The 18,623-nt window shown below is 36.0% G+C and overlaps 3 long non-coding RNA genes across 6 annotated transcripts; 1 reads left to right on the top strand and 2 right to left on the bottom strand.

Annotated features, from left to right (window-relative positions):
* Positions 1 to 297: 297 nt before the first annotated feature.
* On the bottom strand, positions 298 to 13,998 carry LOC135771782 (uncharacterized). Of its 2 annotated transcripts, none has more exons than XR_010543050.2 (8): positions 13,878 to 13,998; positions 3,293 to 3,328; positions 2,951 to 3,016; positions 2,762 to 2,847; positions 2,496 to 2,537; positions 1,991 to 2,052; positions 1,682 to 1,745; positions 298 to 462 (listed from the first exon to the last, which is right to left on the bottom strand). It is a non-coding gene; the product is annotated as an uncharacterized lncRNA (long non-coding RNA). The 2 variants fall into 2 exon arrangements; XR_010543049.2 differs by lacking the exon at positions 13,878 to 13,998 and adding an exon at positions 3,704 to 3,784.
* LOC135771757 (uncharacterized) lies at positions 6,687 to 11,979 on the bottom strand. Of its 3 annotated transcripts, none has more exons than XR_010543002.2 (6): positions 11,904 to 11,979; positions 11,258 to 11,338; positions 11,040 to 11,113; positions 10,329 to 10,421; positions 10,097 to 10,160; positions 6,687 to 6,756 (listed from the first exon to the last, which is right to left on the bottom strand). It is a non-coding gene; the product is annotated as an uncharacterized lncRNA (long non-coding RNA). The 3 variants fall into 3 exon arrangements; XR_010543001.2 differs by lacking the exon at positions 6,687 to 6,756 and adding an exon at positions 9,920 to 10,030; XR_010543003.2 differs by lacking the exon at positions 6,687 to 6,756 and adding an exon at positions 9,977 to 10,030 and having other exon boundaries at positions 10,093 to 10,160.
* Positions 13,210 to 18,034, top strand: LOC135771764 (uncharacterized). The gene is made up of 3 exons (XR_010543025.1): positions 13,210 to 13,272; positions 15,073 to 15,166; positions 15,837 to 18,034. It is a non-coding gene; the product is annotated as an uncharacterized lncRNA (long non-coding RNA).
* Positions 18,035 to 18,623: the final 589 nt, after the last annotated feature.

Here is an 18,623-nt window from a genome sequence, read left to right as displayed (position 1 = left end):
ACGTTGGGCCAACCATGTCATTGGACAGCAAGCTCCCAGCTAACAAAAAAAGGTCCCCAGGACGTCCCCTTAACATTCTCTGTGAACGTCCCCCGAACGTCATTGTGTAGGGTACCCGTTACGTCGAGCCCGGACTTTCACAGGGACGTTCGCAGGACGGTCAGCGGACTTTCGGGACGTTTAGGGGACGTTTGCCTAAAGTCCCCAGCACGTCATTTTATTTCCCTGCTAACCAATGAAAACATAAAACAGACACGAGAAACATTGTATACCACAAAGTACTTTTATTTTAATCCAACAGTTGTAATTATGCTGTGCTCCATGTTTGTGTGTGCGTGCACGACCTTCCGTGCACGTGCCTGATCTCCTGTGCACGTCAGTCAAACTCGCTTCAGCTGCCTGTGTGTGTGTGTCTCTTGGTGTGTGTCTCTGCGATGCCAATTCTTTCCGCTGTCTTCTAACCTAAAACAACGAAATGAACACATTCAGAAGTTAACTAATTATTTTTGAATATGTTTAAAATGTCTTGCAAAAAATCCCTAGCAAAATTTTTGAAGATAAGGGGGACAGAATTCTGTGCTTAAAATAGAAAGCATGCACAACTCTCTTTTACCTAATATTTTATGTTTATGGTATTATTGTTGGTGTGACAGTTCACTCAAAGTAAAGGTGGGTAAATTTGGACATATGCTGCCCATTTTAGGTCTAAATGCAAATCAATCTCTATATGAATTCTGAAAACCAGCTAAAACCATCCCAAGCTGGTTGACTGGTTTTAAGCTGGTCTCTCAGCCTGGTATTAGCTGTTCAGGATTGTGTAGCAGGATGTGTTTTTTTTTTTTTTGGCCACTTTATAGCTGCAGGCTAGAAAACCAGCTGACCAGCTTAAACCAGCTTGGCTAAGCTGGTTGGCTGGTCTTAGCTGGTTCAAGATGGTCCTCCCACCCTGAACAGCTAAGACCAGCTACAAAGTGAACATACACACCTTAGAGAGAGCATAGGTCACACAGAGTACAAAAATATTTAACTATTACATAAAATAATGTAAGTTGTCTTATATATTGATCTTTGATATTATTGTAGGTTTTGTTGTGGGTTCAGGGCATCTTAAAGTATACTATGAATAAGTGTCAGATAGATCTATGGTTCTATTCCAAAGAATAAAAAATGTATCTTGTTTTAAAAATAGACCATTAACTATTAACTTATTCTTATTTACAACATATTTACTTTCAAATAGATATACAAAAACATTTGGGATTCACACAGACTCAGTATTATTCATTATTAGTTGCAAGTATGAAACTGAGCTGCTGAAATTCTCCCTGTGTAGCTGTAGCAACCTCCAAGCTGCCTTTCCTCTGAAGACAGATAACAAATCTACAAACAAAAACAATCCGTAATTAAACAAGAATAAAAAGTCAGCAGTGACTAGTAATGTTGTTATGACACAAACCATCTTTTGAAAGTCAGCTTGGCTTGCTCATTGACTGATGTTTTTCCCGACCACTGCTGTGATGTTGTCCTAAATTTGGTCTACTTTCAGAATGATTCTACAATCCAGGATTTCTTTATAGGATTTGTTTTGAAACAGTAAAACATTACTAACTACACAAGTACAATAAATTAACAGTAAGTCTGCTAATTAATATTTTAAGATAAAAATAACAAAATAGTGTACCTGATTCTTCCGAATGGAAGAAATTGACTGGTGTGCTGCAGTTGTGATTGTGAAGGACATGGAACTGTAAACACAACCCAGTTTAGAAAAAAATAAAAAATTGATGGTGTAAGTATTGTAGTATATGTTGTAAAATGTTGAATGCTCTATCATTTTTAAGTAACTTTAGGCGTATGCTAAATGAATAAATATAAATAATGTAATCATCATTATACTACAAATACTAACTGAGCCTAACTTATATGTTTTTAATTCCACAGAAGTAGGCTATGACTATTTAAATGACTGTTAACATATAAATGTACTCACAATAAGGTGCCTCAGACAACATCATAGCATCTTTTTGCTTTGATGTACTGGTTGCTCCTCATCTAACTCAGAAAAAAACAGGAGAAAAATCTGAATGAAATAATACGATAGTAAATCATATTTTGACCTTTTAGTTTTACCTGGCTCCTCAGCTGAAAAAAATACTAAACACATTAACATGGACCATGTACACTTTAGTTTAACGTTTAGCATTTTACAATCAAATATTCAACAGTTGGATCTTTTTTAAAGTTTTTACTTACACTTGTGCAATAGCTGTCAATAATGATTAATTCACATAATGATTAAAAATACACAATGATTCCCGTTTAAAATCATAAGTAACAATGAATGCAATGACAATGATATCACCTTTAATAATAATTTCACCTTCAGATAATTTACAGTCCTGCTGACCAGTGAAAAAAAATCGGATTTAAAGAAAATATGTATAGACAACATGCATTTTTCTTAATCATTCCAACTTTTTGTTTTGTGTACTTACAATGCTGTCTCTGTTGAGTCCTTTTGGCCTGGAATTCTCTTTCTGCAAACAAAAAACAAAAGTAAATTTAAGTTGTCTTTTAACACTTACAATGACTTTCAGTATATTTACAGCCTCAAAATAGAACAACTTTGGTCAATATATATCATATAAACATTGTATATTTTGCTTGCTATTATTTTTTGCTATCAAGCAAAATATTTTGCTATCAAGTTATTATTAACTTGATGTTAAAAAGAAGCTTGGTATTACTTTGCATACTTTACCTGTTTGAGAAAATAGGCTACTCTGACTGCATATTTTTGTCCACAGCTGTCTAGAGTGGCACATTGTTTATTTTGGTCTCAATACCCTTCAGACAGAAACAAGTGTTTTTTTATTATTATTTTTATATATGTAGCTGACCTTGTTTTCGTTTAGCATTTGTATTTTATAAAACATGAACAAAATCTTACCCCATTGTTCCACTCAAACCACAAGGATAGTCCTACCTCAGACTTATAGCACATAGCACAGAAAACCTGTAAGTAAAGTCCATATAAATCGGTAAGTTCAGCTTGCAAAACACAAAGGAAATGTACCATTGTACCAATATTAATAGAGGACCATTGGCTACATTATCTAACCTTAGGCTGAAAATTGTTTTCCAATGTTTTTTCATGTTGCACTGGAAACATTTGGTTGTTTAAATCAAACCAGTATCAATAATACAAGGCAAGGCAAGTTTATTTGTATAGCACATTTCATACACAGAGGTCATTACAGTATAACATAAGTGGATCTGGTGCTGAACTTACCTTTTTTGTAGTACACATTTATCAGATGTTTAAAGGCTGAGAAAACAAAATAAAGATAAGTTAATATATATACACATCAAATTATGTAAAATAATATAAAAAGGAAGCTGCTTAAATGTTAAAATGTTACCCAGATGTACCCCCAACCCTCGCTGATAATTAAGAGCTTTTTTATTATTACAAGAGATTTAATTCAATTTAAGATTTTTATTCACTGTATGCTACCATATAAGGGTTTAACCATATACCATATAAAAGCATATAAAGGGTTTAAAAATAAAGTTAAAAAAATATATTTTTATATGCTAAATAAATTCAGGCTGATTCATTATGCTGCATAGTTATGAAAAATTAATGAACCACATCTACAAACTTATTTTGGTGATTTAGCAAATTTTTACAATGACTTACATGTCTGTTTTTACTGCGTTTGCCACAGTATTCAATCATACACGTCATTTTACTACAGTACAGTAAGTGGCAGTATATTGTTCGTGTCCGTATCGTCATACGCGGAAAGCAAGTACACACAGTGCCGGGTTAAGCCTTTGTGAGGCCCTGGGCTAACGCTGGTTTGCCCCCCCCCCCCAATATACACTGAAAAAAATAAAGGCTGGATTTACTAAGTGCCCCATTAAACTTAAAACTTACTAAAAAAAGGATGCAAAAACGATGCACTGTCTATATTTTTTAGTAAATCCAGTGTTTTTTACAGCGTATGTACAACATTAAATGGCTAAAATTATTTAAATAAATTAAACAATATTATCAAATAATAACTCACAACTAAAAGTGCTTCTGTCTGTTCTTCTTTAAATATAATTCCTCATTTAAATTATTAAAATCAAGTTGAGGCAAAAGTAGGCTGAAATTATTTAAATAAATTAAACAATATTATCAAGTAATAATTTTACAATCAGAAACAGCCCAGAAAATAACATTTATTAAATGCAACTCACAACTAAAAGTGCTTCTGTCTCTCTGTTCTTCTTTAAATATAATTCCTCAATTAAGTTATTAAAATCAAGTTGACGCAAAAGTAGTAGAGCCCAGAATTCTCAGCCAGAGTCCGAACTTTTTAATTCTCCCCATTAGGAATCTGTGTCCGCAGATATAGTTACTGCATCGCCTATGTTTGTGAGTAGAACTCTGTGCTGTCTGCTGTGAGGTTTTTATGAGAGAAGCACAAACTTTTTAATAGTCTATTTAATATGTAAAACTTGAATTTGAAATAAAACTTACTGCGGAGAAGTTAATGAGATCTCTATCGTCTCTCTTGCTACGTGACGCGACAATTATTTATTATTTCAAGTCCGTTTACAAGATAAATATATATACATACATTGTGTTGTTAAACTGATGAAATTATCTTGCTATATACGCTACATTCATTAAGAGAAGCTTTTTCTTTTTACTGTTACACTGTAGACAGTAATATATGTGTATTATATAAAACTCTATGGTCGTGAAAGCACATTATCCATTATCTGTTGGTTCATGTTGGTCTAGTTTAATTCAGGGTAATCCTTTAATAAAATGTATAATATAGTTATAAAATATTTTATTTTTTGTAATATTCACAGCGCACATTCTCTCGGATCGTTTTAAAACATTTTAAATCATTCTGCAAAATTCCGCATAGATTTTGCAAAAGAAATCCGCAGAAATAGCAAAAAATAACTGCTTACACAGCTTGTACAGCTGTACTCTTGCAGCAATTAAAGCAGTTAAGTTTTGTTTTAAATGGCAAAATAGTTATATTTCTTTTTTATTTACATTTTAGAGCAGTTTTTGTTTGTTAAAGTTTTTATGATAAACAAGTGGTTAGCGGCCGACAGCAAGTTGACGACATGTATGATGAATTGAGCCTCTTAAATCAACACTTCACTTGCCTATAATAACAACTATTTAAAATAAATATTTTCAGCATATCACAATGTTAGTTTAAACGTTTATTATCAACACACACTATTTTTAAAAAGCGAAGGCAGGTTGCTCTGCTGCTCGCAGTTGCAACGGGTGCAGAAATAAAAAAATAAAAAGGGCTATACAAAACGAAACAAAATAAACATGAAACAGAATAAACATGTTGCCTTATCTTACAACTTCGCTTTTGCATATACATTTTTTTAATGTCAGGACTTACCACAGCAGATGGCTATTCATGTATCCATCCAACAGTTAAACTAAGAAAAAAGTCGATCCATACACAAACAAGAAATAAAGACACAGCCTTCTTACACGAAATTAATACAGGGAGAAGTCTTTAATAGATTATGTCTTGAATGCTGTCTGCATATATTATGTACAGTATCCAAGGTTTTAATCTAGTACTCCATTTATAATTTTTCCTGGTGCGCTGAAGGTCCTGCTGTTAAATAAGCACAGCTGCATTGTAAATGTGTGGCTGTGCGTAGCGGACTCATGCGATAGGTTAAACGTCTTCCTATGTTTGTTTTGCAATCATCAATGTTTGTCAAAAGGTTCTTTTAATTAATTGAAAAATATAAAAAGATGGAGAAGCCTAAATATGCCCGAGGTCCGGCCCGGGGATCTGCTGTGTCGTTAAAATTGGCTCGGGCTGAAATGCAGGGCTCTAAAAAGTAGGCTAAAATTATTTAAACAAATTAAACAATATTATCAAGTAATAATTTTACAATCAGAACAGCACAGAAGATAACATTTATTAAGCAACTAAAAGTGCTTCTTTCTGCTCTTCTTTAAAGATAATTCCTCGACTAAATCATCAAAATCAAGTTAAATCATCCCAGTCGGCATTTCAACGTTGATTCAACGTTGAATCAACGTCAGGTACCAACGTTGAATCAACGTTGGATTACCTTTCGGTTTTGCAAAAAATTTCAACGTTGAAATCACGACGTTGTTTCAACGTCACACTTTCAACATAGGTGAATTATGGTTGATATCATGACGCAATTTCAACCTTCTATTTCCTTGTTGTTTTTAACACTAAATATAGATTTTTACTTTACACTGCAATAACGTTACTCACTAAATGATTTACTGTAAACGTGTCATTTTTAGTGCAATTATCATATGAATGCAACTTGCTATGCATAACTTACAGTACAACCCCATTCATAAAACTAAACACTTAAGGAAGGTAAAGTTTAAATGTGGACAAATAAGATGGCAGGTGCCTACCCTTTCCAAATAAACATGAAAGCAGCTGTTAAAAATATTTTTTATGGATAAAAACACATTCTTTCAAACAGTTAGGTTTCCAGTTAGTAGTGCAGAAGTGGAATTTTCTAAATATAGAATAAAATCATAAAATATGAAACAAAATCATGTTTAAAAGTCATTTTATTAAGCTGAATAGAAAACTTTATTCAAGAAAAACTGCAAATATGAATTTTGTTGTTGGTTTATTTGACAGTCTTCTTATGGCCACCACCACCCATCTATTCTGGCTCATGCTGAACTTAATACGATGACAACATCTAAAGAGGGGGAAAAAAACAAGATATTTAATTTTCAAAAAATGCTGCATTTTAGCCCATGTACAAGTAGTCTGACTTGAAACATTGCATAGCCATCTGATGAAAGAACAAAGCTGTTGTGTTTACGAAGATGACAATGAGGTTCAATTAAGATCATCTACAGTGCATTCAGAAATCATACACCTTTCACTTTCAATTTTATGTTGTTGCATGATACTGTAATTGTTTAGATATTTTTACAAAGTAAAAACAGAATTTTAGAAACTTTTGCAAATGTATGAAAAAAGAAAACCAGGGTTCCCACTCTTTTCTTGAAAAGATTTTCCAGGACGTTTCCAGGACATTTTCAGGACATTTTCAGCTGCTACAGTGTGAGTCAAGTTATCACAACTAAGGCTGGGTAGTAGTGATAGTATCATATCATCATTGCTGATATCAGTTTAAAAATCCAAACTCTCACAGTCAAGCTGTATTCGCAATCAGTCACTAACATAATCTTAACATGGCCTTGTCCCCGTGCATGACTCCTGACTGCTGAGACTCCCATGTTACCAATATCAAAAGATTTCCTGCAGAGCTTGCAATATGCCCTATGCACATCTCCAGACACTTTTTCTAGCCATTCCCTGAACTGGGGGTTTTCCTTCCACTCAGTTTTGAATTTGCTCTGTCTTCCTGACATCGTCACTAACTCCTGCCTATAAAGGACAACAGAAATGTGAAAGTCTAAAACTACTTATATTGACTGATTACTGAAATTAGGCCTACTTTTCATACCTTAGCATTTTCATATCTTTCATATTCTATTACAGTAGGGGTGTGACGAGGCACTTAATCCACGAGACGAGACACGAGATTGGGTTCGCGAGAACGAGACGAGATTTTTACTTTATTTTTAAGAAATTCTCAATGATAAAATAAATGAATGGGAAACTGAAATCACATTATTTTGAAATGTTTTAACTAATCTAGGACTGTCCCTAACAATTATTTTGCTAATTGATAATAAAGTAATTTGATATTTTTGGTAATAAAATAATAACCTTTAACATTACATAATAATGACAATGCAATAATAATTCGTCCAAATAAAGTATCAAAACTAGTAAACACATTTATATAGCCTAAAAAACAGAATTATGTACTATAACAAATGCCTACAGGGGGCGGTAAATGACCCACTTCAGTTACTTTAATTTTAAATGGATGCTTTTAGCCAAACAACGTTTAAATCCATTTAAATCTTTAATATTTGTCCAATTCTTTACAGTAGAAATGATACAGTCACTGTTATTATTGAGCAAGATTTAAAAAGCAAACGCAGTAAAAGACAGAATATAATGCATTTAATTTATGACGTATGCAGTCTACAAATGCAACCTCTGGATGCAGCATTTTGTATAAGAAACGGCCAGCATTTGACCTCCCCGAGAAATCTCGTGACATAATTAATTTCGCGATACATATTTAATCGCACGAGATCTCGTCACACCCCTATATTTTATGTATTATACTTACTGTACACAACACATTATTTTTTCACGTAGACTTCGACTCGAATGCTTTCACAGTGAATCCTTACGTGTAACGGTTCACATTTACCAAAAGTTGGAAGGTACACACACACGTACACACACACACTTACACACACACACGTACACACACACGTACACACACACGTACACACACACACGTACACACACACGTACACACACACACGTACACACACACACACGCACACACACACGCACACACACACGCACACACACACGCACACACACACGCACACACACACGCACACACACACACGTACACACACACACGTACACACACACACGTACACACACACACACACGCACACACACACGCACACACACACACACACACACACACACACACACACACACACACACACACACACGCGTACACACACACACACACACACACACACACACACACATTACCTTTTTAAGCCCAACTGCAGCAAATGGGGAACAGGGTACAGAGAGTGAGGCAGAGCAGTGCCATTGAGTAGAGCGGTGCTGAGGCAGAGGGGAGGAGGAGAGGGACGGGAATGTTACGTTGTAGGTTCAGTAGACTTGTTATTCTCTGCTTTTCTACAATGATTAGCTGAAACTGCTTCACCACGCTGCTGAATCGTGTTGTCAGACAGGAGTACCGCACGTGCATATTTGCCACAGAACTCACATGTCCGTAGTTTAGAGGGGCAAGTCCTACCAGCGTACTATGTCGTCAAATTGCGCACTTGCTACGCAAACGCGTACATTGGCAGGTTTGTGTCACGTGGGGCGGTAAGCTGGCTACGTGCGGAAATGAAAGCAGACAAGCGCTCCAGCCCAATATTACACGTTAAAGGCAGGTCAAAACAGACATTCATGCACAACATTTTTAACCCGTTTGCGTTCATCCTACCAGGAGGGAAAATAATTTTCCAGGACAACGCAAGCGTTTCCAGGACATTTGACGTTTCCCCCCATTTTTTATGTGTTTTCCAGTACTGGAAAATTGGTCTTTCATTTTCCAGGTTTTCCAGGTTTTCCAGGACGCGTGGGAACCCTGAGACAAGCGCTCCAGCCCAATATTACACGTTAAAGGCAGGTCAAAACAGACATTCATGCACAACATTTTTAACCCGTTTGCGTTCATCCTACCAGGAGGGAAAATAATTTTCCAGGACAACGCAAGCGTTTCCAGGACATTTGACGTTTCCCCCCATTTTTTATGTGTTTTCCAGTACTGGAAAATTGGTCTTTCATTTTCCAGGTTTTCCAGGACGCGTGGGAACCCTGAAAACATATCATATTTACATTATACATATTCAGACCCTTTAAAACAACATCTGCAATTTAGCTCAGTTGCCTCAAATTTCTCTTGAGGTTGCTGAGATGTTTCTACACCTTAAAGCGTCCTGATGAACACAAAGATTTTTTAAGGAATGTCTGCAACCAAACTGACCAGAAGCACCATTGACTTACATAGTAGGATAAAAGAATACTATGGTAGTGAATGGTGCTTCTGATCGATTTGGTTACAAATGAATCCAATACTGAATGCTTAAGTGATATTAACTTTATATTTTCAACACGCCCAAATGAGATGCTTAAAGCAAACACTGACAGGTTGTCTGACAGACTACTTTTGTGTAGTCCCTTACCAATGAAATCAAAGATGGACTTCAGAACTTCTGGACTGTCTGTGTAAGACTTTGAACTCGCTCAGACCAGCAAGGCATCTTGTTAGCAGACATCCCGACCTGATCAAAAACTTTTGATTAGGAGATGTTATAATCCTATTTTTAATATATGTTTTACAAACTTACCACAGGTGATCTGGCAAAGCGACTTATGAAACAGCATCTTCCCAAATCTCCTCTTCAGGCTCATCTTAGCGATCATTGCATTTGATAAAGTTTGGAAAAAGAAAAACATATTTCATTAGTATAGAAATATAAATGTAATCTTGTGGTAAGAAATACAGAAAACTGTGGCCCAAGTACAACTTTTAAAGAAATTAAGAATGTTTAAATTTTTTGTCATAACACTATTCATTACCTTTTAAGGGGGAATGATTTGGGGATCTGGAAAGACACACTACTTCACCTCTCTGTATTTTATCACACGTCTTCAAATTGCATGTTGATCTGCCTACAATTTAAAACACATAATAAAATAAAAACAAGTCATAGCCCCTTTTAAAAAGAAAACATAAATTGTGAAATACAAAACACTGCATCTTATTTATTAGGATTAGTATAACTTGATCTTATTACAAAACAAATATTAAATGCATTGTAAGGTTTTAGGGGAGGCGCTTCACAAAAAAAGAAATGGTAAATTACGGATTTCTATTACAACATGGTATATTGGTGGTGCATTACCAGGGTAGGTGGCAGCTCATTGACAATTAAAAAAATTATGATTAAACCCATAATACAGAAAGATAAGAACAAATAAATGCTGTCATGTACACCACCACAAAGATTCATTTTTTTCTGTCAATATGAAGCCTCTATAAAACTTGCATCAACATCCACTCTGAACACTGGATTAACTTTTGTCTCTGTCTACTGAAAACAAAGTGTTTGAAATATGTAGGCCTACATACTGTAGAAGGAATAGTGGCATACAAAAGAAATTAATTGCTGTGTTGAAAAGTAACCATTGTATCCTAAATTAGTTTCTTATATTTTCCTAATGACAATGATAAACCAGTCTTGAGAAACAAGTAGCAGGTGTTTTTAAAAAGCCACTCTCAATTCTCACCTGTGAAGTTTCTTGTGTTTTTGTGTCATTCTGTTTCTGATCTGACAACCCTTGCTGTCTGTTTCTTGTTCAATCTTGACAAAATATAAAAAAGTAAAATTAGTGCAATATTGGAAGAGAATTCTATAATGACTTTATCAGAACAGAACATGAATACATACACTTGCATACTGCATTTAAGTAAATATTGTAGAATAGCGGGGTTAACACAACATTACCTGATCCAGATGTAGTGGCTGCTGATGCATGAAAATCTCAGCATTGACAAGATCATCCTCACTTTTCTAATTTGAAGGGCTCTGATAACGAAGACATTACAAAAGAGTTATACAAATATACTAAAAACAAGAGCACATTTGTCTAGATAACCAATATTTTCTATTTCCATTAAAACTTGCTAACTATTCAACAAGTAAGCAAAATTACACCGTTACAATGTATTTCAATTCGAATAGAACATGCCAACTTACACGACATTATATTTTCGTACAAAGGAGTTAACTTTAGTGTTTCGTGCCGCTTAAAATCATGGATACTGCGCGAATGACCGCAGGTGCGATCATAAGCGTAACATGTAACTTTGACTGATTGCCATGGAAACATGAGGGTCACGTCGACTATCTTGTCCCTTTTAATTTTATAACTGCATTTATACACATTACCCCGTCGAGAAAACATCAGCATGATTAATATTGGATTCGACGCCCATGTTATCACGTCATCAATAAGTTTGGATTAATGTCATTAACACGAACTGCTATACGTATCCGTTATTGCGAATTCGTGAGCCATAAAACACCAACATCTCATCTAAGTTTTAACACTTTATCAGTAATATGAATTTGAGATACTAAGCAGCTTAACACTGACCGCACCGCACTCGAGCTGCTCCTCCTTACAAAAGGCTGATAGGTGTCTGTGTGGCGCCTGTAAGACCTCTCGGATATAAGTTACGCTGACTGAACTACGAAATCAACACTTTTTCACCGAAGTTGTCCAAAAAAGCCCTTACATTTATAACTAGTTGCTTTTCTGAAGCAAAAACAACCAAGTGTTTAAGTTGATAAAAACACACCTCATATTAATTTATTAATATTCATAATAACGAAGTCCAATTTCGGCGGGAACATCCCGTGGACTAGCGAATTAACTACTATAACGAATACATTCGCAACTAACAGAAAAAAAACCCGATTTGGCATCGTGCTTTTTTGTCATACCACTTTGTATATGTGAATATAATAATGTTATGCGTTTACATTGACTTATATTTCCTTACCTCTTCTTTCTCTGAAGCATTTTCTCGTGTGATACGCAAGATCTCGAAGACAGCCGTTAAAACAGTCCAGTCTCGTGTAATCTCGCGAGATTACCTCGCTACCTGTATATTCAATTATTTGTTACATTTTTTTATAATGTCATCAATTTTATAAAATGATTTTTTAAATTTTTTTTCTGAATGATTCACATATTATAAAACATTATTTTATTGTCTCTCAGCAACCATTTACTTCACTGTTGTTTCAACGTTGTTTCAACGTTGAATCAACGTTGAACAAACAACTGACGTTATTTCAACCAAATTTCAACGTTGATTTTTAAGCATTTTATTAACCTTTTTCAACCGTTTACCATTCACTGTTGTTTCAACGTTGTTTCAACGTTGAACAAACAACTGACCTAATTTCAACCAAATTTCAACGTTGAAGGTCGGTCATATGCCCGCTGGGATATTTTGGCGGATCGTTTTACTTTCATTGTTTCACGAGATTCCCTGCCTATTTAGTCATAATAATTAACAGTAAACGAACTTGGCTTGCTGTTTTTGAAGGCAGCTCGAGCCTCGACCTTAGGTCGGTTCGAGCCCCAAGTTTAAGTGAAATAGGAGATGATGAGGAGAGATGCCAGAAGAATTGCGGCCGGGCGCGGAGGCTCTTAAAGGACAAAATATCCCATAAGCTATTACGTAGCCTAGCTATTATACAATTTTTTTTTTCAGAACATTCTTGCGACCCAGTGGTTGGGGGCCTCTGCTCTAGGTAGCACTTACGCAGAAATACGTCAATCAAAATGTTTTTAAAAACTCAAAATAAAAATTGTCTCGGAGGCCCCCTAGTGTTCGGGGCCCTGGGCTGCAGCCCATGTTGCCCATTAGGATAACGCGGCCTTGAGTACACACACAGTACGACTGAAGTGTCGCTGGAAGGCTGCAGGAACAGAAACCCCTGGAAAGGTAAGAGTTTTAATTTTAACGTTAAAATGTGTTGTTTAATCATTACGACAGTAAATGTTTGCTCTGCCATTGTTGAAGAATCAATTCAAACAGAATTTCGCGGACGCTCGCCCTCGGTATAGGCCGTTTCTCAAACGGAAGGCTGCATCCTCCGGAGGTCGCATAGGCGGGCTGTATACGTTATCAAATCTGGTTTATTAAGTTAACTGAGCATTACATTCGCAAGTCATAAGCATATTACAACAATTTACGATTAACTAAGAATAATAGTCAACTTTATACTTGTTAACTTTCTGAAATAAGACACGCGACCTCCAGAGGCTGCAGCCTTCCGCTTGAGAAACGGCCGTATGAGCTCGCGCACTTTACCCGCTGCGTATGGATGAAAGATATATTATTATTACTCCAAAACCTTTTATATTTACTCTAACATGAACTAAATTAAGCGAAGCTTACATACGATACCAAAATGTACTAAGGCGAGTAATGTTAACTTAAATATGGCTAACAAATTTCCTATATAGGCTATTTCATAAAGGAAATACAAACTATCAAACTGCACACTTGAACCAATATAAATACTGTATATGGTAAAGAAATCTTACCCTGTAACGAAAACTTGACGAAGTTATGACCTTATCTAACAATTAACTACAAAATAAATGGGATTTAGTATAAAAAATGTCGAAATGTAAAGGAGTTTTTCCCTCTTTTACTACCGTCTCGGTTAAAACCAGCATCAAACCAGCATGGACCAGCATGGGAATTATGCTGGTCTATGCTGGTTTAGCTGGTGGTCACAGCATACCAGCACCAAAACACAACATATGCTGGTATGACCAGCATGGGATGCTGGTGCTAATGCTGGTTTAGCTGGTGCTAATGCTGGTTTGTTGCTGGTTTAGCTGGTGCTAATGCTGGTGCTGATGCTGGTTTGATGCTGGTTTAGCTGGTGTTCACTAGCAAACCAGCACCAAAACACAACATATGCTGGTCTTGCTGGTATGCTGTTTTTTTTCAGCAGGGGTATCAGTTGAAGTATGACGTGTGACGCCTCGTGCCAGATAATTCAAATGATGTCGCTCGCAATAGATCTATCTGACACTTATTCATAGTATACTTCAAGATGCCCTGAACCCACAACAAAACCTACAATAATATCAAAGATCAATATATAAGACAACTTACATTATTTTACGTAATAGTAAAATATTTTTGTACTCTGTGTGACCTATGCTCTCTCTAAGGTGTGTATGTTCACTTTGTAGCTGGTCTTAGCTGGTCAGGGTGGGAGGACCATCTTGAACCAGCTAAGACCAGCCAACCAGCTTAGCCAAGCTGGTTTAAGCTGGTGGGTCAGCTGTTTTTTTAGCCTGACCAGCTATAAAGTGGCCAAAAAAACCACACACATCCTGCTACACAATCCTGAACAGCTAATACCAGGCTGAGAGACCAGCTTAAAACCAGTCAACCAGCTTGGGCTGGTTTTAGCTGGTTTTCAGAATTCATATCGAGATTGATTTGCATTAAGACCTAAAATGGGTAGCATATGTCCAAATTTACCCACCTTTACTTTGAGTGAACTGTCACACCAACAATAATACCATAAACATAAAATATTAGGTAAAAGAGAGTTGTGCATGCTTTCTATTTTAAGCACAGAATTCTGTCTCCCTTATCTTTACAAATTTTGCTAGGGATTTTTTGCAAGACATTTTAAACATCTTTACAACTTCACTACTTTGTAAATTGATGTTTATGATGTTACGGGTTTTAATTGGTTTATGTTTCTGTTTGTAGATCTTGCCCTTACCGAAGTTTGAAGGAAGAATGTGCAAAGGGTATTATCTCTATGTTCCCATGCTTTGCTGACCCCAGGAGCAAGCATAGTTATGTAAGTACCTGTTGCCTCTCAAACTTTGTGATTTAAAGGTCCCGTTCTTTCTGTGTTTTTGAAGCTTTGATTGTGTTTACAGTGCACATTATAACACGTGTTCAAGGATTCACTGATAAAAAAAAGTGTGATTTTTTTTCACACAATTTACTTGTCTGTATACCGCTGTTTTCACTGTCCTCAAAACAGGCTGATGTCTTCATTGTTCTATGAAGTCCCTCCTTCAGAAATATGTAACGAGTTCTGATTGTGTAGTTTATTCAGTGTGTTTTGATTTGACAGCAGCTTAGCTTAGCAGAACCGTTTGAGCCAAAGCTGGTGACTGACGTTTTCGTGTGGGCGGAGTTTAGTCAAAAACTGTTTTATTGACGTCATTAATTCGGGAAGTAGAGGGCTGTAGTCCAAACCGGCCGTTCGCTGTAGGCTTTGAAAGGTGAATCTGTTCAAGAAAATCTATTGCCTGGCAGTGAACTTTGAGCTTTATCATTTTGCAGGTGTTATTTATGCTCAAACAGCAACATTACACACTAACTAAAATTTGAAATGGGATCAGAAAGAACGTGACTTTTAAAGGAGGATATACTTTTTATATTGCAGTGTAGATATTATTTGCATTATAATTGATAAGGAAATGTAAAACTACTTGGTCTTTGTATTGTTCTATTCACAGGAGCATTATTACAATGCAGAAGATGGAAGTGGATATTTGGTGTGGAGAATTAAAACTTTCCAAAAAGAAGCATCAGAGGGACGGATAAAACGCCCACGGCAACCACAAACAGGTGCATCATTTGCAGATTGATCAAGATTTTGGACTTCTATTTGGTGAGTCGACCGCTGCAAAGTTGTTGGAGAAGTGGTCTACCAACATAAAACCAAAGGTTATTGCACAGACCCGTGGCCTCACACAGACTTGTAAGCATCCAAAATGCTGAAGCCACTGAAGTTGAAGATGGTAACTATTGTGCTATACAAGTTATGATTCATGAAGAATGGCTTTAGATCTATAGTTTCAATTGAAGTCACAATGTTACCCATCAGACATGCATTATTCATATGCAGCACAGATTTAAGTAAATAATCAGAATAAAAATTACCGGTTTCTCTTAACATTTCTACCTTGACCTTAGTGATATTGAAATGAGGTCATACAGTTAAAATTATTTACAACATATAATCCATGCTTTTGTTATTTAGAGTCCCAAATGAAAACAATTTTAAACTGTAAATCTTCAACTCGCGTACTAGGCCCTTGTGAAAACCCATCTGAAAGTGCTCTATTTTTACACACTAATTTTTTATATACAATACGATTATTCTTCTTTAGTACTTAAAGAAAATCTTAAAAACATCTAAGGATACTTGTCTGTACTATTTTGAGACACCATGAATATGAACTTAAATGTGCTTAAAATATATTTAAAAAATGTATTTAGTTACTGCTTGTAGTAAACTTAAACCCATCTTTCATACAAACAAGTGGTAAATAAATACATTTTTTAAATATATTTTAAGCACATTTTAGTTTACATTCATGGTGTCTCAAAATAGCACAATAATTTTTAATATTATTAAGGACAAAATTAGTGTGCGAAAAGAGAGCACTTTCAGTACGTTATTGAAGTGTACCTTCTTTTTCAGCTGGGTTTTCACAAGGGCCTAGTACGTGAGTTGCAGATTTACACTTTTAAATGTTTTAATTTGGGACTCTGATAACAAACGTATGGTTTATATATTGTAAATAAAGTTTAAAGGGGACGTATCATGAAAATCTGACTTTTTCCTTGTTTAAGTGCTATAATTGGGTCCCCAGTGCTTCTATCAACAGAGAAAATGTGAAAAAGATCAACCCAGTAACTTAGTTTTGATAAACCATTCTTTGCAAGCATGTGAAAAAATAGCTCATTGAAATTTGGCTCCCCTTGTGATGTAAGAAGGGGATCTTATTATAATAATACCGCCTCTTAATCTGCACTATTCAACCACTGCCATTTAGTGCAGCTCATTTGCATTTAAAAGGACACACCCAACAACTGCACACCCCTTTTGCTCACCCCTACAAAGTGTAAATTTTAACATGTTACAATAAATTGTCTATATGGTATTTTGAGCTAGAACTTCACATACATACTCTGGGCAGGCCCGGATTAAGAGGACTTTGGGCCCTGGGGCTATAGCAAACACCAAAGGCCCCCCTTCATCTGATTGCCAAGCCAGTCTTCTACCGCAATAGCTATACATATTTTTTATTGTTATTAATCAATGTATTTAATTAGTGTTTTTCTTTAACATTATTTATTATTATTTTTGCACACTAAAGAGTTCAGGCTATTTAACACAGTAACCCTCAACTGCACAGATTTTGGGAACATTTTATTGATAAAACATTTGTACCCTATGTAGTGCATTTACTCCAGATATGAACTCAAAAACATAAAGGTTGCCAAAAATCAGCAAAAACATTACTCCTACTTCAGTCATACTTCCTCAATAAGTACTTAACCATGAATAATTTAGGGATAGTTCAAAAACATCACCCTCATGTTGATAGCATGAGGGTTATTAATAGCCTATATTTACACTGCATTCACAATTACATAAATGCTATGATTGTTATTTTAGAAGAGTTTTTTGAAGAGCTGATATACAAAGTGATTTTGGCTACACTACCTCTCAAGCATTGCAGAGCTTTAGGCTACTGATGCTCTTCTCATCTTGTTGTGTTTATGAGCGCTTTTAATTTTAAATGCAAGTGATAGTTGGATTGTAGATCGCGTATGGCGAAGACAATTCAGCGCAAATTCAAAAATATGAGAGAATACACTGTTACACAGAACAACAGAACACGCGCGCATAACGCACCGCACCATAGGGAAGGAGAGAGCTCGCACACAGAGAACCGATGTGTGTGTGGGAAAACACTACTAACCCTGTCGTTAAGTTATGATAAAGTCTGTCAGCCGTCTTCTCTGTCAGTAACATCTGTTGACGTTTACGTGAAAATACAAGTACATTGAAAAATGACATGAAAACACCGCCAACTTTTAATTCTTTCACTCAGTGTCATGTGAGAGATGCACTGTTGAGGTGCCGCACACAGCATGAGACAGAGAGAGCGCGTGCGCACGAGAGAGGCGCCGCTGAGCTCTAGCAATAGTGAATGAAGCCGTTTTAAATATTAAAATAAAAATGTAAATGGTAATCATGAAAAATCTATTCGTGGCGCCCAGTGTTGATTCTGTGGCGGCGCGCCACAAATAATGTATGGGAAACACTGCGATTATCATCCAAATAGTGCTTAACTCATTAACTTCAGCTGCTTGCTTACCCTTTTCGACATATAAAACACGCGGATCGGGGACGAGGCAGGGGGGTGAAGCTTGTTTTTCCTTTTTTTGTGAACCACTATCACTTTTTTCATCATTTTTGAACTCCAGCGGAGATGGGTCTGTCTGCA

This window comes from Paramisgurnus dabryanus, chromosome 8 (genome assembly GCF_030506205.2).
Source record: "Paramisgurnus dabryanus chromosome 8, PD_genome_1.1, whole genome shotgun sequence".
Classification (NCBI taxonomy): domain Eukaryota; kingdom Metazoa; phylum Chordata; class Actinopteri; order Cypriniformes; family Cobitidae; genus Paramisgurnus; species Paramisgurnus dabryanus.
The sequence above is the reverse complement of the archived record's forward strand: the minus strand, read 5'-3'. Positions and strand labels throughout refer to the sequence as shown.